Genomic DNA, 25,698 nt, shown 5'->3' on the forward strand with positions numbered 1-25,698 from the left:
CTTGAGTGCAGTCCAGTTCAACACCAGCTATAGGGGATATTGAGTGCCTGCCTAACCCCTCCCCCAACTCTAGCAGGGCCACTCTATGAGAGACTCCTTTCACTTGGGGAAAGGATAGGGAAGAATACAGAGGACTTTGTCTTGCAACTTGGTACCAGCTCAGCTGCAGTAAAATAAAGCACCAAGTAGATTCCTAAAGCCCCTAATTCCAGGCCTTAGCCCCTGGCCGATGTTTCTAGACCCACCATGGACCAGAAGAGATTCATCCCTGAGATGGAAGGGTAGTTCAACATATCCAAATCAATAAATGTGATACTGGCATCAAGAGAATGAAGGACACACTATATGAACATTTCAATAGATGCCAAACAATAGTCAATAAAATTCAATCTTCCTTCATAATAAAAACTCTCAACAAACTGGGTATAGAAGGAACATACCTCAACATGATAAAAGCCATATATGACAAACACACAGCTAGCATCACACTGAATAGGAAAAGACTAGAAGGCTTTCTTCTAAGATCTGGAACAAGACAAGGATGGCCATTTTCACCACTGTTATCCAACAGGTACTGGTAGTCCTAGCCAGAGCAATTAGACATGAGAAAGAAATAAAGGCATCCAAATTGGAAAGAAACAAGTCAGATTATTCTTGTTTGCAAATGATATAACCTTATATTTAGAAAAACCTAAAGACTTCACCAAAAACATTAGAACTGATAAATTCAATAAAGTTGTAGGACATAGTATCAACATAGAAAATTCAGTAGTATTTCTACATGACAATGGTGAGCAATCTGAAAAAGAAACCAAGAAAGTATTCCCATTTGCAATAGCTACAAATAAAATAAAATACATAAAAATAAACATGACCAAAGATGTGGAAGATAAAAATAATAAAAACTATAAAACATGAATTAAAAACTTTGAAGAAGGCAAAAAAAAAAAAAAATAGAAAAAGTTTCCAGGCTTATGGATTGAAAGAATCAATGTTGCTAAAATATCCCTAGTATGTAAAGCAATCTACCGATTCAATGCAATATCTTTCAAAATACCAATGACATTTTCATGGAAATAGAAAAAAAATTATATCATTTTATGGAACCACTAAAGACCCAGAATAACCAAAGTCATTCTGAGCAAAAAGAGCGAAGCTGGGGGCACCACATTACCTGACTCAAAATTATACTTCAGTGCTATATCGACCCAAACAGCAAGATACCAACATGAAAACAGACACATATACCAATGGAACATAATAGAGAACCCAGAAATAAATCCATACATTTATGGTCGACTCATTTTTGACAAAGCTTCTAGGAACACACATTGGTGAAAGAACAGTTTCTTTAGTGAATGGTGCAGGAAAATGTGGATGTCCATATGCAGAAGAATGAAACTAGACCTTGCTATATACAAAAGTCAAGTTAAAATGAATTAATGACCTAAATCTAGGACATGAAACTACTAGAAGAAAACGTTGGTGTGACACTCAAGGACATTGGTCTGAGTAAAGGTTTCTTGAGTAAGACCTCAAAACACAAGCAATGAAAAAAAATGGACAAAAAGGATCACATCAAGCAAAGAAAACAATCAGTAAAGTGAAGAGACAGCCCACAGAGTGAGAGATAATATTTGCAAATTACCCATCTAACAGGATTAATAATCAGAATGTATAAGGAGCTCAAACTGCTCAATATGAAAAAAATATAATAATCTAGTTAAAAAATGGGCAAAATACCGAAGAGACATTTTTCAAAGGAAGACGTCAAAATGGCCAACATGGAAAAATGCTCAACATCACTCATTTGCATTTGCATTTGCATTTCTCTCATGAGAATGCAAAACTACAATGAGATATCATCTCACCCCAGTTAAAATGGCTTTTATCAAAAAGACAGGCAATAACAGATGCTGGCAAGAATGTGAACTCTTGCATACTGTTGATGACAATGTAAATTAGTACAACCACTATAAAGAATACTGTAGACGTCCCTAAAAAAAACTAAAAATAGAACTACCATATGATCTAGCAATCTCACTGTGGGGTATATACCCCTCAAAAAAGAAATCAGTATATCGAAGATATATCCACACTCCCTTGTTTACTGCGGCACCATTCACAATAGCCAAGATATGAAATTAACCTAAGCAGTGTCCATCAATGTTTAAATAGATAAAGAAAATGTGGTACAAATACACAATGGAATATTATTCATCCATAATAAAGAATGAAATTCTGTCTTCTGAAACAATGTGGATGGACCTGGAGGACAGTTAGGTTAAGTGAAATAAGTCAAGCACAGAAAGACAAATATTACATGTTCTTACTCATGTGTGGGAGCAAAAAAATATTGAACTCGTAGAGATAGAAACTAGAATGATGGATACCAGAAGCTGGGAAGAGAATAAAGAAGAGGTGGTTAATGGGTACAAAATACAGTTAGATAGAATAAGATCTAGTGTTCAGTAGCATAACAGGGTGACTAAAGTTAACAATACTTTATTGTATATTTCAACATAACTAGAAAATTGGAAATGGAATGCTCATAACACAAAGGAATGATAAATTGGGTGGTTTCCCAATCACCTTGACTTGATCATTACACACTATATACATATCAAAATGTCATATGTACCTGATAAATATGTACAACTATTATGTGTCCCCAATAGCATGTTGTCGACCCTAAAACAACAACAACAACAACAACAAAACCCAGTAGAATATAAACAAGGTCTTGAAACAATATGTAGGGTTTGGGCAAATCATTTGGGCTTTGGCAAAATTTCATGATTCCACAGCAATTGAAACAACTAAAGAAATTTATTTATTTTTTATCTTTGTATGAGAGGGTTGGGGGGTTAGGGTGGTGACAGTGTAATCATTGTATGTAATTTTGTGTTTGTCTTTTTTTTGTAACCTGTAAAGAAAATGTGATAATGATGATTATTTCATAATCAAATTGATATTTTCTTTTTTGCTTCATATTAAACCATTCTCTGCAGAATATGCAGAGGCTGCCATCATGTCTTACCATGTTTATGTATTTAATTCTAGTTTAAAACAGCAGTTGCAAAACTCATCAGATGCTGGGAGGTCAAACAAAATCAACCTTCTCAGAATTATTTCATAATCTGAAGATACTATAAAAAATAACATGAGCTTTTGGGAGGTACGATATTAGCGACTTACTTAAAGGCATTTCTGTCTACTATCCAGGATCTACACTTACATTAAACATACAACATAATGTGGATGTAAGTATCCCCTTTCCTTGTGGTTTCAGTTCATTTTACCTGCCTGGGTATATCAATGTAATTGGTTATAGCAATAAATTTTGTGTTAGAAAACATGTTAGATAATAATTAGATAATGAGTCTAAAAGACTTTTTTTGTTTTAAACATACAGTATATTTATTGATTCAAAATCTCATAATCTTATCCATTCAATTTCTTGTTTGATGGGTCTCACTTTTTTCCTAAAGGAGACATTAGGACAATCATCATAAAGACTGTCTCTTATTGTGAAATATCATATGTCTGTAACGGACATTAGCTTAACTAGACTGGAAGTTGTTCTCCCTCCCTCAAGAGTTGTGTTTATACCTTCTTCAAGACATGATATACTCAGTAGCCAATCTACTTTAGTGGGAGATGCTATTTATCAGGATTCTTGCTCTCTCTGGTGAAACTACAAAAGAAGTAAAAATACTGTTTGAAATATTGATGGGAAATTTGAATGGAAAATTCGATGGGAATGAAAATTCCATCATCACCATGTCTTTCCATAATTTAATAGTGTTTTACATATTGAAAAAGTCAAAAACATATTTAGTAGCGCCTGTGAATAGCTGAGGCACAGATGCCTAGCACCTGTTGGCTACAGGTCTCTGCGTGGCAAAGTAGTTCAGGAACACAGAGGCTTCACACTCAAAATGCATAAGTTCAGGGATTTACAACACTATTTAACTTTTTTAAACCTTGGATATTTAATGAAACTAAAGAAAAAAACTTGGCTGGGCACGTCGGCTCACGCCTTTAATCCCAGCACTTTGGGAGGCCGAGGCAGGTGGATCAGGAGGTCAGGAGACCGAGACCATCCTGGCTGACACGCTGAAACCCCGTCTCTACTGAAAATACAAAAATTAGCCAGGCGTGGTGGTGGGCGCCTGTAGTCCCAGCTACTCGGGAGGCTGAGGCAGGAGAACGGCAGGACCCCGGGAGGGGGAGCTTGCAGTGAGCTGAGATTGTGCCACTGCACTCCAGCCTGGGCGACAGAACGAGACTCTGTCTCAAAAAAAAAAAAAAAAAAGAAAGAAAGAAAGAAAAGAAAGAAACTATAATGGATGAATAAAAATAGAAAACAAAATTCGAAAACAAAGTCGACTCATTGTTTTACCAATAAGCACAAAGATAATAAGCAAAGATTCATATTACTGAATCCTAAACACACCGGTAATAAAAAACTAGGAGATGACTAATATAAAGAAGTGGAATAAAAGTTGCTTGGCAAAACAATAAACATCAAAATTAAATATATATGTATATAATATAAAAAATAAATCCTCTTATATATAGGAAAACCTTAAAGGCATTTATATTAGGGACAGTACATCTCTCTTCTTATGTACCCACCAACTAGGGAAAGAGGGCCAAATGTGTCTGTATATTGCTCAAAAACATATTATAAATTTGCATATGGATATGTAGATTTTCCCATAATTAAGTTACAGTGTGGATATTCATTAACTATGTCAATAAAATAATTATGCTTTCATTTGTATTGGAAACTATATAATTGTCTGCATGTAGGTTTAAATTATTGCAATTGTATTTGACCCATCTCTAGTCAAAGTGTTTGAAAACACCACAGGTGACCACTTCCAATGAAATAAGAAATATTGAAACTGGAAGTCACTGGCATGCAGACACCCACATCACTTAAAGAACAAAAACAATTCAGCTATGAAATCACATATATTACAACAAAAACGTTTGGGCAGGGTGATGACAGTCACACATTGTGTGAAATCAAGCCATTCATTTCTCATGGGAACTGACAGATGAGACTACAAGGCAGGCAGCTAACAGAAGCAGCCACTACTGTAAAATGTTTAATAAATGCCAGAATGAACAGTTGGAGATGCAGCCACCTCTCCAAATTAGTCAAAATTACAACCATATCCTAATATAGTCTGAGATAAACAGAAGGAATTAGTCCACTCTGAAGCTCTTGTCCTTCCCTCCAATAACAGGGAACAGAAAGATATGGTTTGGCATACGTACTACTAATTTTCATCTCCAACATACAGTTCAATACCACGAGGAGTCAAAAGCAGAGTTAACCTGATTCCTTAAAAGTAGCACTGCTTTTCAAATAAGCAGCAGTATAAATACTGTTAGATGTTTGCTAATACACCATAACCTTCTTATGTGAAAACTATTATTAAGAAAATACTTGTGCCTTACCAAGTTTGAAAATTTTGTTTCTCTGTTTTAATCTTCAATGTGCAAGACTTTGATTGGGCAGCTGTGTGTTGTTCGTTAGGTGAGCAACAGAAGAAGGCTATTATACTCATTCTTTAAAAAGAATTCTTTACTGAGTTATTATTAATTTAACATTTCTCCAATCCCTGGGTTCTTCTCTTCTATACAGAAATAATATGAATTTTTGGCTTAAATATTGGAGTGATTTTGTTTCAATAAGATAGTTAAATCATTTTGAACAAATGTAGGAGGCTTAAAATTGCTAAATTGTTTGTTGATTTTGTTGCTGTTTTTAATCATCAGACATTAGTGCATATATGGTCTCCCTAAGGCCAAAGTTGGATTATTTTTGTGCCCCATTGTAAGAGCTGAGTTTGCATCTTTTACTAAATCTACTATTTTGAGAAAATAAATAAAGCAAAACCTATAATATAAAGAAGACATTTGTTTCTGGTGGTGATTCAGAGTATTTGTTTGGAGTATAAAAATAAAATAAGAGGCATGTATTCTAATGACTAAATAGCAAAGTGAGATTCCATGGAAAAATATTAATCTACATACATCCATAAATCAAGAAAACTACACAGGTGATCTTGCCACTATTGTGCCAATTTAAATATATCTAGCAACCAAAAGAATGCTGTAGAAATCTGTCCAGATTTTCACATGACTCTAACCATTAAATAAGCTCTGCTTCAGTCTGGTTGTTTGGTATGCAAAGTCCTAGCCTTAGGATACTGAAACAGTGTATATTTTTAATGGATAATATTATATGAATTACTGTTTTTTTCATTAATGAAAATAATTTTTATAGAAAGATTAACTTTTATTCTTTAACTATTTTTCAGTAAATACAGAAACAAGTTGTATATTGATGCCTGGCATTTGATGAAACACATGATTATTTTCTGGGACTCCAAAGATATTTAGGAGACTATTACACGGGATATAATGCTGATAAGGATTATAGAGTTGGAAGGGTTAACATATGTATTCTCAGGGCAACTGTGAAAGGAGCAGCATTTAGAACTGTCATTTAGATTTAGTGTGAGATAATGGAAGTAAAAGTATTTTGTAAACAGTTAATACTTGTAGAGAGTATTGTTATTTTCCAATAACATTGTAGGCCTCTCTTTTTTGTTCAGCTGTCTTATATTTTGAAGACAGCTTATATTTTGTTCCAATCTCACACAGTAGGTCATGATTAAAACTCACATAATTATGATCAGTCATCTCCTTTGTTGATGATCTGTCAGAAACCCAGACTGAAGTCTAAAGGTTAGTTCATGAATGGGCATATAACCCAGCTGGGGTCATGGACAGCCAAGGGGAAGCATACTGGAGATTATGGATGAAAGTCCTTACTGTTAAAAGAAAGTTAGGAAGAAGAAATTGGTCTTAATTTGCTAGAAATGCAAATGAAAGGCTTAGGAAAGCTAGAGCCATTTTTCTATGAACATGAATGATTAAGAGGTACCCCAGAGGGCCCAGAGTGGTGATCCATGCCTGTAATCCCAGCACTTTGGGAGGCTGAGGTAGGCAGACCACATGAGGTCAGGAGTTTGACACCAGCCTGGCCAACATGGTGAAACCCCTACTCTACTGGCAATACAAAAATTACCCAGGCTGGTGGCATGTGCCTATAGTCCCAGCTACTCTAGATGCTGAGGCACGAGAATCACTTGAACCCAGGAGGCGGAGGTTGCAATGAGCCACAACCATGCCACTACACTCCAGCCTGGGCAACAGAGTGAGACTTCATCTAAAACACACACACAAACACAAAACCACGAAACAAAACTAAAAAACAGAGATACCCCAGAGGAGGGAGATATCCAAACAATTAGAGAAATGAGACCACGCTGGCTGAATTAAATCCAACTAAAGCCTCTTATACATCTGAATTCCAATTGTATGAACTAATTAAGTTTCTTATTTTTAAGTCATTTTAAGTTTTCTGTAACTATTGACAAAAGCAGTCTAAGTAATCAATGCAATCCCACAAAAATGTAGTGAATAAAATGCCTCAATAATATAGCCTACCACTGTAATTTTAAAATAACACTGGCCTAACAAGTTTGAAATGGCCTAAAAGTATGATGACATATGGATAAACTATCAATGATTGTAATAGAAAGTCCATCTCAAATGGTTTTATCTTAGCTGAAAAATAATGTAGTCAGATATTGTAAAGAGATGATATAAAATAGAGTAAGTCATTGTCACTTCAAAACTACATATGTAAATTCTAATCCTATATTTTAAATGATGTGTTAAAAGCCCCCTTTTTACCTTTAATAAATATGGTAACAAAACTATAAATATGTATATGAACATAATTATTTTCAAACTGATTTCAACATTTAAAAATAAGGCAAACCCCTCCAAAAAGCACACAAAAAAACTGACTTCAAGTTTATCTTGAATTAATACAGAATATAAATTAACTTATTAATTTCCCCTTCCAAATTTTTATGGTTATATCGTTATCCAGTAGAGAGCATGAAAATATAATTTGTAAGGTGCAATCTGAAAAATAAAGAAAATGGCAAAAAATTACTTTGAAATTGTATTTCTGAGATGAACATAGGTAATGAGCAGTATTTTCATTCTAAAGAAAAATTGCAAAACATAACTGAAAAATTACTATCATTATTAGAAACATACTTGGCTAAAACATGTAATTTTATTGGCATTTCTAAAACATCTGTCATCCTCATAAAATACAATAAAAATGCTTAAACTAAATTTATCTTAATTATTCATTTATGATTTTCTATGATATGAATTTAAAAATAATAATAATATAACATTTTACAGATAGTGCCTACATACATTTAACCTTAAAAGTGCCCTGGAAATTTATAGAATGAGGAAGAGAAACTCAGAGGGTTCTGTGACTTCTACAACAATGTATAATTACTAAATAGTTAAGATTCTACTGAGGCTTCTAACATAATTTCTTAAACTGTGGTCCTTCGAACATTTAGAAAAAAAGAAATATTTGCACTTACATGATAAACTATTTAGAATGTTTTCTTTTACCAATTTTTTATAGATATAGCATATTTATAAAGTAATAATAAGTAATTAAGAATTGCATATTTTTTAAAGTCCCATGGTCACATTTGCATAAAATTTATTTCATAGATATTTAAGTGTAGACTTATCTTGCACATCCTGTGGGAATATAGTTTATCCCACTATTGTTAAAACTTTTTTTCTATATGAGATTTTGATGAATATTGTATTTCATTCATGATTATCTAATTTATGATTATGTTGATATATTTTACATATGAAACCATTCAAAATCAATATATGTTTTGACTTCAACCAACAGCACACCATTTTTTAAATTACTGTGTAATCAACTCAATATGTACAACCAAGATGTCTGTGTCTATTGATCATAAAAATACAGTAAAGGAGAAAGGATATTTTTTATGACGTATCTCCCTACTATTAATATCTACAGTACCAATAACCATGCAATGGATATAGTAGTGAAGGAAATGTTTTTTGTCTTCAAATAATGTTTTCACCAGTAGACACTTATGATTAACTGGGCACAAAAAGGAAGGTGTGGTCAGATTTGTATGAGGGAGAGATTAATAATAGTATCTGAGTGTCAAAAGTTAATTAGACATTTTCTAAGCTGGCTAGAATGAGAAAGGAATTTTAATCAGAGGGAGCAACATAAATGACAACACAGATACTTACACATCCAATTAATCATGTCTATTAAGCACCCACTCAGGCTTACTCTGCTGTTTGGATAATGGAAAAGTTACATAAAGCATTGTCAAAGTATTAGTGTTCCCTAAATCAACACAAAAATAATGTTTTTTTTTAAAATTTTCCTACTGAAATTTTCTTAGGGTGACAATGAATATCAATAGTAAACTCAAGAAGAACAGATAGTTATGTGCTTTCACTTTTTTAAAAAGATTCTAAGTCATACTATAAAGGTATGTATAATTACTAAATACTTAATAAGTTCTAATCATTACCACTATAACGTTTTCCCCTTCTGTTTCCATTTTTACCCAAATAAAAGAGACAATATTAAAAAAAAAAAATGTTGGCTAGCATATTCTGGATTGCCTGTGCATACCACCTACATTCCACCAAAAATTGCCAGTCTCTATGCACTGTGTAGACATGGCAACTAAGTTATTTTGGGTAAGTCATTTGTTTTATTTGCAACACATGAGCCTTCATTTTCATGGAATAGAGAAAACCCAAATAATACTAAAGTGCTCTATAGAATATACTGGAGTCAATTTTAAAGACAATTACTTTTATTTAATACATTTGAGATTTCAAAATTATGTTTACTTTTTAAGCATATTTCTGAAATTTTATATTCTCAGAATACATTTCTCTCTGTATATGCAGAATTATAGAATTTCCAAAGAAGTATTACAATTTAAGAGATAATTTAAGGCAGCATACTAAGAAGGCTCATCTTTAGTAATGTAACAAGAAAGAAAACTCAGATGAATTTAAAACTTCAACTACGACTTTACAAAGACCCAAAAAAAGTGAGCTTAATCAATGCAAGGGTAAGCATTCATTCCAATTGCTCTAGAAATGTTTTATAAAACAAATAACTTTTTGTTTGAATTTTTTTCACATTTCAAATTCTGCATACAACTAGAAAATACATATTCCTTTTTTGTATCTAGCCATAAAAATTATGGGATTCAAATTGTTTTTAATATTCAATATTTTATATATATTTGTCTCTCATAATCGAGATTTCCACAGGAAAATATGGATCTTCTTGCCTTATACTCAAGAATTATGGGGACATTAATTGCCAGATGTTATATTCTTTTGTCCTGCAGTAGGCACGGCTCTGTCTCAAATGTCACTGGATATGGGTTGATTGGATAGCATGCAGACCCACCTAGGAAACTCAAGATTCCGTTTAGTCTTTCCTCTATAAAGCAAGAGCTGTGTGATATTTAAAAGAATATCACTTGCCTATCTAAGCCTCAACAGTTGCAACTGAAAAGACATAGAATAATAAGAGTATAATTTCTTAGAGTCTGGGATTCAAAGTAACATTAGATGTCAGAAGCAAGGCTAATTTGATTTTGGACGTCTTTACTTGAACCAGAAATTCTTTACTAAAACTCAAGAAATGAGAGTCTATAATTATCTGATATAGAAACTTTGAAATTTTATGTAGTAGAACTTACATATAGCACAATGCCAGAAGTTCATGCTTTGATACAAGTGTTCGGCTAGAAATACATACCAATGACAGGTAATTTTAAATATGGCTAAAGCAAAAAAGACCTAATTGAGCAAAGAAGAGAAAAAGAGGACCAACAACTAAACAAACAAAGAACGAATTGAATTTTGTTACTTATAGATACGCTGGGCTCCTTGTGAAGGAGAGGCAATAGTGGCTGGGATATTGACATTCTAGAGGCAACAGAAACTAAAGATGCTCCATAGGAGGTGCAAGAGTAAAGTTCAAAGCTTGAAATCTGAGTTTAGGGTGGAGCTAGCCCATGCTCTACAATGGAGAATAAATAAAATTCCCAGTCCAATCATAGGCTTGGTTATCATTTACAGAAAGTTCTATGTATCAGGAGGCAATAAGACATAGAAAGAAGCAGGCTTGCCTCGAGAGTATGAACGCATCTCCCCATTCAGTAGTTAACTATATCTGTAATATCAAAAGAAGACAAGAACCCAAAGCAACATTACAAAATGGGGTTGTACATTGGGGACCCTGGGTGATAAGTTGCCAAAAAAAAAAAAAAAAAAGCTACATAAGAAATACTGAGAGAAAGAATAAGACAGAGAGAAAGAAAACTATAAACAAACACAAAAAATGGGCCAGCCAATTGACCTTGTATAAAATTTTTCAAAAATATGTAAAAATTCTGATGCTAAGACAGGTAATAGTAAACATATTTTTAAAAACACCATTTAAAAGACATCAAAAATATTCTATACAAGGTAGTACACTTAAAATATTCACAACCTTTCACTAATATTTATAAAATATTGCTGAAAGAATTTAAGAAGATCTTAATGAATGAACACAGACTCAGTGTTCTTAAAGATTCAATATTATTAAGATGTCAATTCTTCCCAAATTGATTTATAGGCTCAATAAAATACCTATTAAAATTCCAACAAGCTCTTGTTATAGAAGTACAAAAGCTGAATCTAAAATTATTAACTAAAGTAGTCAAAGTGAAGTGGCATCACTGTCTGGGATAAATACATGAAATTTGTTGTCTCACAGCCACGTAAAACTAGAAGAACACAAAGAGTGAGGTTCAGAGAGGAAGTTTAAAGGGCAAAAGAAAGAGAAAATCTCATGCCGGGCATGACATGCCTATAATCCCAGCACTTTGGGAGACTGAGGCAGGGGGATCACTTGAGATCAGGAGTTTGAGACCAGCCTGGCCAATACAAAAATCAGCAGGGTGTGGTGGCACGCACCTGTAATCTCAGCTACTCGGGAGGCTGAGGCAGGAGAATTGCTTGAACCTGGGAGGTGGAGGTTGCAGTGAGCCAAGATCTTGCCACTGAAACCCAGCCTGGGTGACAAGAGCAAGAATGTCTTAAAAAATATATATATATAGAAAAGAAAAAGAAAGAGAAAATCTTTCTCTGCTGCAGAGAGGGGTGCTGGAGAAACGGGTTGCTGGCTCCCTGGTGCAATGCAAAGGGTTTTATATATGGGCTTCAGGAGGTGGTGTCTGATTTACATAGGGCACAAAAGATTGGTCAGACCAAGTGTGTCATTTGCATAAGGCACAAAAAACTTGTTAGGACTAGGTTTACATTTGCATAGTGCACGGGAACGGGGCTGCCCCCACCCTAATCTTTTATCACGCAGGCGTGTTCGCTTCCTGACCTGCGCCATGTTGCCTGTTTCTTTACATGTGCTGACGAAGAAAAGGGAAGATGAAGCGTCCATGTTGAACATGCCTGGCCCTCAGGTAACCCTTTTCTGTTGGCACAACTGCTGGCATTCACCTGTGCAAGCTTCCAGCTTGCTTATCTGTGTTTGCAGCTCGATATTTCAGGCTGCTCTTTGTTAGAAAATAAATGATTTGGGGGCTGCTTTTTGTTAAAAGGGAAATTCTGCCGAGGACTCTGTTCTCCTTACTATCTGCCTAAATAATTTCTTTCTAGCTCCTGTATCAAAAGCATTTTTTAATATTATAAATTTGGAATATTATATTACCTGATTTTAAGACTGCTTTAAAGCTAGAGTAAATTAAATGTGTGAGATGAACATAAGAACAAACATATGGATAAGTGAAACAAAACGGAGTTCAGAAATAAACCCACACGTATATAGAAAATTAATATTGGATCTAGGGGCGAAGTAATTAAATTTAGGAAGTTTTTTTTCATTTAATGATACCAGAACAAGTGACTATTCCTGTGCACAAAAATAAACCTTGCTTCTTTCCTCATATATATCAAAATTAATTGAATGCCAAAATTTTAACCAACCTAAATGTCATCTACTGGTGAATGGATGACCAAATCGTGGTCACATTTTACAATGGAGCACTGATGAGCAATACAAAGAAACAAATAACTGATAGACAACTGATAGGAAAAAATCCATCCTGCTAAGTGAAAGAAGGAAGACACAAATGGCTACCCTGTGTATAATTTCTTTTAAATAAATTATAGAATACATAAAATTATAGCAACAGAAAACAAATCAGCTGTTGCTAGAGGCTCAGGGTAAGGGTTGGCAATTGATTGAAAAGAGTACAAGGGGAAATATTTTAGTTAGTGAAAGGAATTCCCCATCATTGAGATAATGGTTACATTTATCAAATTCATCAAATTTTATATTTAACATTGGTCAAATTTCATATGTAAATTATGTACCTAAATAAATTGACTTACAAAAAAATAGATCTTTTCAACTAAATATAGGGAAAACTGTTGTCAACTTACACTCTTATAACATGCAATTTACCTGTCATGCATGGGAAAATAATAACATTTTGGTATTTACATAAAAATTAGTATTTAACACCAAAAATCAGTTCATTAAAGTGAACATTATTGGGGCACAGAGAAAAATAACCCAAAATTGGTGCTTTGGCATGCTAAGCACTTTTAAATTAAAGGCAATTAGAAGGCCTAGAAGCTACCTGAGAATCAAGGACTTGCTAGCTTTCTCTTTTTTCTTTCTCCCAAGTGCAGGGAGTGTCTGTCTCTGGAAGTTCTCTTATCTGTCTGAGAAAAACTTCTTTCAAAAAAATGCAATTGCCTTAAGACCTTCTCCCTAGAATTCTTATCAAATTATCAGAAAAGATTAACCACCAGAGAAGAGGAAATACTAAACTTTGCCACAATGCTGAGATAGCCTTTCCAGCTATTCTTTGAGACAGCTCTAGAGGTTACCTGGGATACTTTACCTGCATAATAAGGTAACTTTTGTTCATGGCTAAGTTCCACCCCTCACCTTCCCACCACCTTCTCCTGCCAGAGCTCAGAGGAACTTTGTCCCTGGCTATTGTCTGTTGTTTGGGCTCACATATCTCTCCTGAAAATCACTTTAACTACCCCTCATAATACTTACATTCCCTATCTTCCTCTCTCCTGTGAGAAGTGTGCTCTTTAAACCTCAACCATCTGACTCTTCCTGGAGTCTCATATTTGGAAAACCCCTTTGTCTATGTGCAGATTAATCGATTTACATGCCTTTTCTGCTGTTAATCTGTCCATTATAAGTATATTTTGACAGGATGACTCAATCATCAACCCTTCAGAGAAAAGGTTTAAACTTTACTACAATATTGAAAGATAAATATATGAGAAGACAGAAATAATCAGTTACAAGCAACATTGTTAATCACTGAAAAATAATAAATTTAACTGTACATATTTCAAAAATAATTATTTTGAATTAAAATAAGAAAATCTAAAATTCTGAACAATAATAAGATGAAGGATGAAGAAAGTTTAATAAGCAGCTAGAGTAAGTTCTTACTAAGTTCAGGCAGTGGATTAAAATATTAATAACTAAAATGCAAGAAAAAATAGCATTAAATAGTTTTGCATGATAAAGCTTTAATACCAATTTCTAAAAATTATATTTCAAACTAAAATAGAATAATATGAAAAAAATTACCAATTCAAGGCTGAAATGGAGGGAAAAACAGAAAAGGATGGTAAATAGCACAAAATGAGATTAAACTAATATTAATTATATCAGTAATTACAATAAATGAAAGAATATTAAATTACCTATTTAAAAAAACAAAGGTGTTAAGTTCGGCTGAAAAATATAGCAAAGCACATGTAAAACTTACAGAAAAATGAAAACAAAAGGATGAGCCATTTTATAGGCAGCAATGAATAATCCAAAATTACTCACAAATAAAAACTAATAAGTAAAAAGAATATTACAAAATGACAAAAGGAATAATCTACTATAAACTTCTATGCTTCTAAAAATGTATCTTCAAAATATATACAAACCACATGTAAAATTTTTGAAGGCAAACATTGACCAATTTACAGTTGTTAGGGACATACAATCTTGATGAGGGATTAGTAAGAATTAGTACAATTTGAAAATCCAGTTTTATACATGTATAACTTATTTATATAGATATATACATACATATATATTTATTTTTTCAAAAATTTCAACAATTTTTATTGAAAGTAATTGAAACTGAAAGACAACTCATAATAGTTTAAGAAAACAATGCAGTGCACACTGCAATTTGATTCAAAATGAGAGGAGGGAAGTGCCCTGGAAGCCATTCACCTCCTTTACTTGAAGTGGGAGAGTTGTCTTATTAAAAAATAACAAAACAACAAAAAGCCTATAACCTACATAGCATAGTGACCTCATCTTTTCAACTCTATCTCTAAAGTAAATAGGCTAGCAATATTTTTTACAAAGAGGAGGCTTTGCCTCTGAAATGTCCTTACCAGGACATCACTCGCTAAGGGCAGAACCTAGGATCTATGAAGCTATACAACTGTTTGAAGTATAAAATAGAGAGGTTTCATAATTTAAATGATCTAGCTATATGAGAAACTGCGCGACCCTCATGTTAAGATCATTTATTCTAGGCCAGAAAGGCATGTCTGACTGGGAAAGACAGACACAAGTAACAACCCAGTCCTGGACCTCTCTCTTTGAGCCTTTTGATTGCCTGTATCCTTAAAATTACTTAGAAGAGTGATACTGGGTTAGATGTCTGGCTTGTGTGCATCTGATTTGATAGTCTAATTCTGTGTGTTTGCTCAATGATAAAGGGAAATATATTTTTATATTATAATCACTTATTGAAAAATTTAAAATACATTTCTTAATAACTCACAGATTAAAGAAGAAATCAGAGTAGAAAATATAACATCTTTTTGAATAAAACAATGATGAATGTGTCATTTGTAAAAAATGTCAGGGTGTAGCTAAAATAGTAAATATAATTTTAGGTTTTCAGTGAATTTATGTGTAATAATGAAGTTTCAAATATGTGACACACTTATGTTAAAGAAAGGAATATGAGATAAACAAAGAAATATATTGAAGAAAAATATGTGTATAAATGGACAAATAGAAAACTAACACTCAAGAAAATAGACAATAAAAAATCCGCTTACTTAAAAAGAAATAGACATTTATCAGTCTAAATGGTATTAATTCTTCAAAATTCCATATAAAAGGTAGCTTTACCTGATTTATTATACATTAAAACCATACAATTAAAAGGGAGAAATAGAAACATTGTTAAAAGATTGAAGAAGAGTTAAATATGAGAAAATGCTATGAACAAATTCTTGGTTAAAAATTTAAAATGGAGGAAAACTGGCATTTTTATGTAAAAATATTCATTATCAAATTTACTTGGGAAAAACATAGGATCATTTTTAAGATCATAATTTTTAAAATTTAATTTTTTTGAGGTCCCTATATCCCCGCAAATCACACTGGATATGTATTACTCTATGATCATATTCTATCAAGTCTCCAACTTGCAGTTAATTCCTGTGTTATCCAACACATTTTAGAGAATTCAAATTAAACATAAAAAGGAAATGTTACCAAACTCATTTTATGAGGATAGAATGAAAGAAGCGAGAACAGAAGTGAGAGCAGAAAATAACATTAAAAAATCAATATGAATATAGACATAAAGCACTAAGTAAAATATTACGAAGCTGAATTCTTCAGTGTATTAAAAATGCATCATAGTCAACTAAAATTTATATAATGAGTGCCTTTTGGGGAGATATTAGACAATAGTTAATAACATTGCAGACCTGCCTATGGAATTCCAGTTCTTACTCTTCAGCTATTCCACCTGAAGTATTTTTCTCTGAAAGCACATTTACACATAAATATGTATAATGAAACATACTAGACAACTCATTGTCATATGGTTTGTAAGATACTCTGAATATTGAGGGGAAACCTACATGCTATTTAATAGGGAATAAGGAAATAAACATTTGTATGATGGAAAACAGTGAAAATAATTGACTAGAGCTGTTTACAGCAACATTGTTTTATATAAAATTAAATTAAAAATTCATATTTCAGAGAGTTACATAAATTATGAAAAATTCATGTAAAGTTTAAAAACATTCTGAACAATTCTATTATTATATTTGGACATATATGTATGCAGTGAAAATAAAAAAGCAGGCATGGAAATGATAAACTCAAAATTTAGGATGGTATTTACCTCTATGCAACAATAGGAATATATAGAAGCTTTTAAATTGTTATTCTTAATATAGTTACTTAAAAAATATATATACTGACATAAATATCCTGGAATGTTTATGTCTGAGAAAGCTAATCGTGGTACATGAATGTTATCATTTTATGTATATTTTTAAACAATTTAAAATAAAAAACAATGTTAAAAAATAAAATTGGCCAGGCACGGTGGCTCACGCCTGTAAACCCAACACTTTGGGAGGCCGAGGTGGGTGGATCACCTGAAATTAGGAGTTTGAGACCAGCCTGGCCAACATAGTGAACCCCGTTTCTACTAAAAATACAAAAAGTAGCCAGGTGTGATGGTGTGCACCTGTAATCCCAGCTGCTTGGGAGGCAGAGTCAGGAAAATCGCTTGAACCCGGGAGGCAGAAGCTGCAGTGAGCCGAGATGGTGCCACTGTACTTCAGCCTGGGCAACAGAGTAAGACTCTGTCTCAAAAATAAATACATAAACATAAAAAATGAAATAAAATTATATTCAATCATGTATTTCTGTAAACATCAAAAATGTTTAAATCTGAGTTCTAAAAGCATAATGGTTTGTTTACATTGTCATACAAATCTGGAATTAGATAAGAAGAAACCAGTTTGAAAAGATTATTAAAATAAGGTGAAGGGAACTCTTGATGGCAATGGGAGAAAGTTCCTACCATAAGATCTGTAAAAGTCTTCAAGGTCAGGCAGAAAAAGGCTCTTCTTTTAATAGGCAGGAGCAGACAAGGCTAGAAAAAAATGGAGTATGGGCGAGTGGAAAGAGGTGAGTGGTATGATGGGACCACAGGGAATGTGTGTTTCCCTGAGTTAAGCAGCTTCTCAGAAGGGTCCCTTAGAGAATAAGTGTGTTTCTGGATCAAAATGAGGATGAGTCAAAGTTCAGGGGCCTAAGGAAAGGGGAGAAGTTTCACTAAAGTCAGATAAGCCAGGGATTTAGTCCAGATTTCTTTGTGGGTAAAAACAGCTAAGCTATTCATCATTCAGGTAAAGAATGAGAATTTGGAGGGTATGTCTGGTCTTGTCATAGGGAACAAAGGTGTCATCTGCAAATCATTTGAAGAAGGGTGATTCTTTGCAGTAGCCTTGTCAGGAATACACAGGTTGGAGATTTCTTTAACCATCACTCTTTAGAAACCACAGGTCTCAGGTTAAGTTTAACATTATCAAAATTTGAAAGTAAGTAAACGGTAATCTGTGTATATGGTGTCTCCAAAACCTATTTGGCAAGTTTTTTTAGGTCTAGTCTTTTAAGTAAAACTAGTACATTTCCTTATCTAACATTAGAAACTGGGTTATATTGGAAAGAGACTTGGAGTGGTCAGTGGAAGATCTAAGTCACAGCTCTCACACTCATAGCCAAATCAGGCCAGCAGCATTATTAAGAATGACTGGCTCAGTTTATGTTGCTTGCCTGCTTGGATAGTCTATATTTTTTGTTTGTTTGCTAATAGATTTCAGTGCATTTCAGTTGGCATGCACTCTTCACTTCCCAAAGACAAGCCACAGCCCCATTGCTTTCGCTGTTTGTCTCACAGGTTTATATTTCTTTTCTGACCACTGAAGAATGTGAGCTTGCCACCCCTAGTCTAAATCATAATCCAGCTATTCTAGAAGCCCATGTCATATGGTTTTCTTGAATGTTACTATTTTCATATAATTACTTTAAGACTAGACTAGATTAAATCGAAAGTACCTTCTGAGCTCTAAAATGTTGCACTATTAGTAGATATTTTAGTAAGGACATTTCTCACAAGCAAGATATTTAATTATAATATGACATAAATAAAAACATTGAAGACATAATAACTTCAGTTAATTTATTTACTTAAAATAGTTGTTTTTCTAAATAAAATATTTTTAAAAGACCAAACCAAAACTGTATACAGAAGATACATTTGAACCTATTTATCTCTCAGTAAATAAAAATGTTAAAAACACATTCATAAGAAAATGTGATCTTTAGCTTAAGCATAAGCATATTTCTGTGTAATTCTGCAGAACAGCAGAACAAAAGTGATTAAATTTGAAACACTATTACATTTCTAAAGAATAAAGTTTAAAGCCATTACAGAATGCAATTGCAGCAAAAGTGTGAATATCTAGATAGACATTTACACTTTGTCTCAGACTAACAGAAAACATTTTAAGATACTTTTGTTTATATGTTAAAAAAATGAATACAAGTGAAAATGAATGTATATAAAATAGTGTGTTTAATTATCAGAGTCCTAAGATATTTGTTTTGATTAAAACACACATTTATATCTGCATTTTATCATTGGTTTTAACTTGATTCTTTTACTAACTATTGAAAAGTAATTTTCATAGTAAAATATTAAAGCAATAACTACAAATCAATGTTATCTAACAAAATTAAGCATTGAACAAGAACTATTTTTGTTTTCACAAATTAAAATATATCATAAATATCTCATCTTTTTGCTTTTTTTTTTACAAAGTTGACAAAGCCTGATTTGGGTCGGAATCTGTAAGGTATAGAATGGGGGCCAACTGCTGATAAGAGAGACAGAGGGAATGTTATAGCTAATTAACATTGTTTCATGCAGAACATCTGTTCTGCCCATTCTCCTGGCAACTTTTTTGTCTATTCCCAGAATGTACAATAACATTGATCTCTAGTTTAAAGCCACACACTACTAGAAACATCAGTTTCTGTATAATTTTGAATTAATAACCCTACTTTACTTGTCTAACAGTGTAAAATAAGATAATAGATGTGACAGCACCAAGGGGGATGGTGTTAAACCATGAGAAACCACCCCCATGATCTAATTACCTCCCACTAGGCCCTGCCTCCAACACTGGAGAATACAATTTGATGTGAGTTTTGAGCGGGGACACAGAACCACACCATATTAACCTTTATGGCATATTGAGTATTTGAAAGAAAACGCATGTTAAAAATGGCAGGTGCAAAAATAATGCTCTCTGATAGCTTTCAATTTTTGTTCTTGTTTTAAACTTCCACATGATACTAAAAGATCCTATTATTGTTTACTTTTTTATACATGAAAGTTAAGACTAAGAAAAATTACTAATGTCACACTCTCATTAAAACAAACAATGCACAACTCCAGGAAATGTGGTGAAAGAGTTTGGAATATATCACCCCAAAATATATCTCTGTAGATATATCTTTATAGTATTGTCCCTTAACCTAAGATATCTCTTAATCTAAACCAGTGTAAAAATAATTGCATTGGTTTAGTGTATTAGTCCATTTTCACACTGCTGATAAAGACATACCTGAGGCTGAGAAGAAAAATAGGTTTAATTGGACTTACAGTTCCACATGGCTGGGAAGGCCCCCAGAATCATAGTGGGAGGCAAAAGGCACTTCTTACATGGAAGTGGCAAGAGAAAATGAGGAAGATGCAAAAATGGAAACCCCTGATAAAACCATCAGATCTCGTGAGACTTATTCACTACCACAACAACAGTATGGGGGAAACCACGCTCATGATTCAAATTATCTCCCACCAGGTCCCCCCGACAATACGTGGGAATTATGGTAATACAATTCAAGATGAGATTTGGGTGGGGACACAGAGCCAAACCATATGATTCTGCCCCTGGCCCCTCCAAATCTCATGTCCTCACATTTCAAAACCAATCATGCATTCTCAACAGTCCCCTAAAGTCTTAACTCATTTCAGCATTCACCAAAAAGTTCACAGTCCAAAGTCTCATCTAAAACAAGGCAAGTCCCTTCCACCTATGATCCTGTAAAATCAAAAGCAAGCTACTTACTTTCTAGATACAATGGAGGTACAGGTATTGGGTAAATACCTGTACCAAATGGGAGCTATTCCAAATGGGAGAAATTGGCCAAAACAAAGGAGTGACAGGGTCCATGCAAGTCTGAAATCCGGTGGGACAGTCAAATTCTAAAACTCCAGAATGATCTCCTTTGTCTCCACCTCTTGCATCCAGGTCACACTGATGCAAGAGGTACGTTCCCATAATCTTTGGCAGCTCCGCCCCTGTGGCTTTGCAAGGTATAGCCCCCATTCCTGGCTGCTTTCCCAGGCTGGCATTCAGTGTCTGCTGCTTTTCCAGGTGCATGGTGCAAGCTGTTGGTGGATCTACCATTCAGGAGTCTGGAGGATGGTGGCCTTCTTCTCAGAGCTCCACTAGACGGTGCCCCAGTAAGTACTCTGTAGGAGGGCTCTGACTCCACATTTCCCTTCAGCACTGCCCTAGCAGAGGTTCTCCATGAGGGCTCTGCCCCTGCAACAAACTTGTCTTGGCATCCAGGCGTTTCCATACATCTTCCGAAATCTAGGTGGAGGATCCCAAACCTCAGTTCTTGACTTCTGTGCACCTGAAGGCTCAACACCACATGGAAGCTGCCAAGGTTTGGGGCTTACACCCTCTGAAACAATGGGCCACGCTGTACCTTGGCCCCTTTTAGCAATGGCTGGAGCAGCTGAGATGCAGGGCAGTAAGTCCCTAGGCTGCAAACAGCATGAGAACCCTGGTCCTGGCACAGGAAACCATTTTTTCCTTCTAGGTTTCCTGATCTGTGATGGGAGAGGCTGCCATGAAGATCTATGACATGCCCTGGAGACATTTATCCATCCTCTTGGGGATTAACATTGGCTCCTTTTTACTTATGCAAATTTCTGCAATCAGCTTGAATTTCTCCTCAAAAAATGTGTTTCTCTTTTCTAATGCATTATCAAGCTGCAGATTTTCTGAATTTTTATGCTCTGTTTCCATTTTAAAATGGAATGCTTTTAACAGCACCCAAGTCACCTTTTTATGAATGCTCCGCTGCTTAGAAATTTCTTTTGCCAGATACCCTAAATCATCTCTCTCAAGTTGAAAGTTCCACACATTTTTAGGACAGGGGCAAAATGCTGCCAGACTCTTTGCTAAAGCATAACAAGAGTCACCTTTGTTCCAGTTCTCAACAAGTTCCTAATCTCCATCTGAGACCACCTCAGCCTAGACTTGTTCATATCATTATCAACATTTTTGTCAAAGGCATTCAACAACTCTCCAGGAGGTTCCAAACTTTCCCACATTTTTTTCTGTCTTCTGAGCCCTCCACACTGCTCCAACCTTGGCCTGATACCCAGTTCCAAAGTAGTTTCCACATTTCTGGGTATCATTTTTAGCAACAAGCAACTCCTGGTACCAATTTACCATATTAGTCCTTTTTCACACTGCTGATAAAGACATACCCGAGACTGGGAAGGGAAAGAGATTTAATTGGACTTACAGTTCCACGTGGCTGGGGAAGCCTCAGAAATCATGTCGGGATGGGAAAGGCACTTTTTACATGGCAGCAGCGAGAGAAAAATGAGGAAGATGCAAAAGCAGAAACCCCTTATCCTATCAGATCTCATAAGTCTTATTCACTACCATGAGAACAGTATGGGGGAAACCACCCTGATGATTCAAATTATCTCTCACATGTGGGAATTGTGGGAGTATAATTCAAGATGAGATTTGGGTGGGGACACAGAACCAAACCATATTATTTAGGTTATCTATTTACCCAAATAGACAGTAAAATAAGGTACTGTCTGAGCTTTGGTTCCTCATCATTTTAGTCACTCCTGATCATCAAAAATAGATAGGTTTGTTTAAATAAGATAATAAATGGAATGTATTTCATACAGTGCCTGCCAATATACCATAATAAGAACAGCTATGTCCATTATAACCTTTAGATTAACTAGAATGGGCCAAATACTTTGCTTGATTAGATGAGAGAGAGAGAGAAAGAGAGGGAGGAGAGAGAGAGATCACGGCTAACATTTACATTAACACAGAAGGTAAGTATTATATTCATAACCATTTTAAAGTTGAATAAGCACAGAGAATTTAAGTAACTGAACAAAGGACACATAGCCAGTAGGATATGTCTTTCTACTCCTGTATCCCTGCTCAAAGCCTGTTCTCATTTTACTATGCCAGTGTAGTAGAGGCATATTTTTAGCTTTATTATTTTAGGGTTTTGTGCTGGCTTTGAGAATTAAATTGACATAAGACAGATTAACAAGGAACATGCATGCACATTTGTTTAACATGAGTTTTACATGACACAAGAGCTTTCATAAAGAAATGAAGATCCTCTAAACAAATGAAGACCCAAAGAAGCAGTTAGCATTGAATGTTTATGTAATGGGTTTGACAAAGAGTGGTCAATTGTGAAAATGTGAAAAGGCAAAGGGATTTAGGTTAAGAGAGTTCACTGGGTGGAAAAGTGACTAGAAAGGTAAGGGTAAGTTTAACAAAGTTTGTGTTTACAGATGTCCCTTACTCTCAACTTTTTGCCCTTGATGATAAGAATGATGTTTTCCTTGTGGTATAGAGAGGGCATTTTTTATGTGAGAATTTTATCTCCTGCTTTTAAGAAGAAAGAACATCAGCATTATTTTTGCACCTGCCATTTTTAAAGTGCATTTACTTCAAAATAGTCAATATGCCATAGAGATTGATATGGCTTGGCTCCATGTCCCAGCGCAAATCTCACGCCAAATTGTAATCCCCAATGTTGGAGGTGGGGCCTGGTGGGAGGTAATTGGATCATGGGGGCAGTTCTCATGGTTTAACACCATCCCCTTTGGTGTTGTCACTCATGATAGTGAGTGAATTCTCAAGAGACCTGGTTGTTGAAAAGTGTAGCACCTTCCCCCTCTCTGTTTCTGCTGCTCTGGCCATGTGAAGTGCCTGGCTCTCCCTTTGCCTTTTGCCATGACTGGAAACTTCCTGAGGACTTCCCAGAATCAGAAGCCAGTATGCTTTCTGTACAGTCTGCAGAACCGTGAGCCAGTTAAACCTCTTTTCTTCATAAATTACCCAGTCTCATGTATTTTTTTATAGTAGTACAAGAACAGGCTAATACAGAGGTATATTTCGGAATGACATATACTGAACTCTTTCACCACATTTCTCGGAGGTGTGCAGTATGTGTTTGTTTAATAAGAGTGACAGTTATTTTTCTTAGCCTTAAATTTCACGTATAAAAAAGCAAGCATAATAATAAAGTCTTCATAGTGTTATGTGGCAGTTTAAAACAAGAAAAATAATTGAGAGATATCTGAAATTTGTCCTGACACACAGTAGGCCTTATTAAATATACTTTATCAACTGGGAACCAATGGCAGCTGTTAAACATAAAGCTTACATTTGCACAAGTTAGATTATTTTTGAACTAAATACCTCTATTACCTCCATTCCAGCCAAAATAATTTATATTTCAATATTTTACCTGTTCCTTGATTATATTGCTTTAATACAAGATCTAATAATGCTCTAAACTGTTGTATGTTTTCCCACAAATTGGATGTAGTCCCTTAAAATTTTCTGTAGTTCAATTTAAAATAATTTATTTCTTTCCTAAGACAGTTTTACAGATCACTCCACAGTCCAGACTACTTTAAATATTGTCATAGGATGTTCTACAAGACAAGAATATTGCTATTTTCACACAATGCTTAGATGCAAAGGATTTTTAGGTAGCATTTTCCATGTACGTGAGCCAATCCATATCTTTTTAAAAATATTTATTCAAATATGCAACTCTAAATCATTACCCATCAGGGCTTTAATTTTTACAAATTTTACATTTATATAAAATATATTATTTTGGAATTTGCTCTTTCCTGATGTTCCATTAGTTGAGCTGTGAGTTTACGGCCATTATATTCAACAATGGATTTTTTTAACCTCTCAGAATAGGAGAGATGTTTCTATAATGGGTTTCTTTCCTGCTATAGGTTTCTAAGAATAGAAGATACAAATTTCTACCTCCGCATTAAAGAAATCTAATAATGCTATATATTAGTGATGAATAAATACCCAAACTCTCATCTTCAGGGCAACTTCTTCTCTTACCTAACTATATAAGACCCAAAATACCACTGGCCACTGCATGCAAACAAAGATGCAAATAGGGTTTTCATAAATTTTTCCTTGACCCAGTGTCACCGCCAAATGCATATTCTAAGTATGAGAGTCTAGTCACCATGTTAACATAAACTATTGCTTACGAGCTCCTTTTAGCTAAATAAGAGAGAGAGACAGGCTCTCATTTTACCTCAGTTAATGGGAGTTAATTAGAAGGATTCCTGGGAATTTAGTTTAAATAGGAAAAAAGACTCAATAGCTACACAGAAAAGGCCTGAAGGAAGACAGAACACTGTGAAATATCACAAAGAACTTGTTCATAGTGCATCTGAGTTGAGCAGTGGTACTGGAGGTTCTGTGGTGGTAATAAATAAAAGGTTAGATTAGAGATTTTTCAAAGGTGTAATTAACATTTAATAAGATAAACCAATAAAGCCATTGTCTTTCCTGGAAATTCCTGCATAGGGGCCTTCATTGCCTAAACATTTTAAGTACGCATGTCTCAGTACTTCTGGTGTTTTTCATCAGGTTTAACTATTATGTCAATATATTGCAATTAAAAATGGGTAA

At 34.4% G+C, this 25,698-nt stretch overlaps 1 long non-coding RNA gene across 3 annotated transcripts in view; it reads left to right on the plus strand.

Moving 5' to 3' along the window:
* Nucleotides 1-12,340: 12,340 nt before the first annotated feature.
* Nucleotides 12,341-25,698, plus strand: part of LOC112440858 (uncharacterized) — a 117,007-nt gene continuing 103,649 nt past the window's right edge. For all 3 annotated transcript variants that reach the window (XR_008619776.2, XR_008619777.1, XR_003028848.4), the window contains exons 1-2: nt 12,341-12,470; nt 21,325-21,413. This is a non-coding gene — a long non-coding RNA (uncharacterized LOC112440858). The remainder of the gene's footprint in view (nt 12,471-21,324; nt 21,414-25,698) is intronic.

Source organism: Pan paniscus, chromosome 11, assembly GCF_029289425.2.
Source record: "Pan paniscus chromosome 11, NHGRI_mPanPan1-v2.0_pri, whole genome shotgun sequence".
NCBI lineage: Eukaryota > Metazoa > Chordata > Mammalia > Primates > Hominidae > Pan > Pan paniscus.